At 40.5% G+C, this 1,295-nt stretch overlaps 1 protein-coding gene across 1 annotated transcript in view; it reads left to right on the top strand.

Annotated features, from left to right (window-relative positions):
* The window catches only part of LOC111951745 (calcium-activated potassium channel subunit alpha-1a), a 176,291-nt gene that overhangs the window by 70,643 nt on the left and 104,353 nt on the right, over positions 1 to 1,295 (top strand). The window lies entirely within an intron of this gene.

The following is a 1,295-nucleotide window of genomic DNA, read 5'->3' as shown; positions in this document are numbered from 1 at the left end:
GCAGCCGGCCGCAACCGGGAGGTCCGTGGGGCGACGCACAATTGGCATAGCGTCGTCCGGGTTAGGGAGGGTTTGGCCGGTAGGGATATCCTTGTCTCAGTATGTAAAATGTAATAAAAATGTATGCACTCTACTGTAAGTCGCTCTGGATAAGAGCGTCTGCTAAATGACTCAAATGTAAATGTAACATTACCACAACCTTTTCACAATGTGTTCTTTCATTGAGGAAACGTTGACACAATCTCTTCTCGATACATTTATCAAGGTAACATTCCTTCAGCAGGACTATTAAACAGGTTATTTTCCCATTACTTATTATGGGATAGATATGTGATTCCACAGGAGTACTGAGCTCCGGTCTGCTGAGTGAAACCTCTCTGAGGGAGTCTTTTCAGTCAGAAATGTCTTTCAGTCAGTCTGGTTTATCCTATGTATCTGTAGGATTCTTGGCACGCCACTTTGAAAAAGCTGGTCTTCATGTCATAAAGCTGATGGAGGAGTTTATAATGGGTGGGCTGACGAGGTCTGGATGGAGAAGAGACATCTGCTGGCCATATTCCCATCCTGAAACATAGAGTAAGACATATAAATAGATGGATAGATGGAACATTGACGCCAAACCATAGTAGGTTATCTAAGCTGTGAATGAAAAGGCATTGACCTCGTTATAGAGGGATTTAAAACGTTGAGCCAGGCTCTCATCATCTGTGACATCTGCAAAGCTTTCAGGAAASTCATCCGTCATCGTCCATGGCAGCTCAGTGGATATAAAGTAGCCTGTCTACACAAGTCTAGAATATCCAAAAAAGAAGGGAGGAATCACTGCTCATGAGAAGAAGAAACTAAGACACAGTATTATTACTCCTACCATTATTTGGTGTTGTGAAGCGATAGAGCCCTAGTCAGTCAGAACTAATGCTAGGCCAAGTCTGGTGAGGCACCTTGTACCTGATATACTGGGACCAAGTCAGCAGGCCCCTTCCTTTCACTGTCGTTTTTCAACAAAAATGTTAAATTCACACCATATGTTGTTTTATAGCAGAATGAATACACATGGAATAGTTTATACAAATCTTTGGCAACTGAAAGTCAATGTCAAAATGAATGACCGAAGAACATGAAATGATTATGAAACTGTAGTAAATTATATTAGGATCAATTTTGAATGGCCTAATTAAAATAGTTGTTCTGATTCTGTCAGCATGTCCTAGAGAGACCTCCATAAACATATGATATTGAGACGAATGCTATAAAACAGAATGCTATAACAGAATTCTATAACACATAATGCTATA

This window comes from Salvelinus sp. IW2-2015, linkage group LG25, assembly GCF_002910315.2.
Source record: "Salvelinus sp. IW2-2015 linkage group LG25, ASM291031v2, whole genome shotgun sequence".
In the NCBI taxonomy this organism is placed as follows: Eukaryota; Metazoa; Chordata; class Actinopteri; order Salmoniformes; family Salmonidae; genus Salvelinus; species Salvelinus sp. IW2-2015.
Note: the sequence above shows the minus strand (reverse complement) of the source record. Positions and strands in the feature narration are given on the sequence as shown.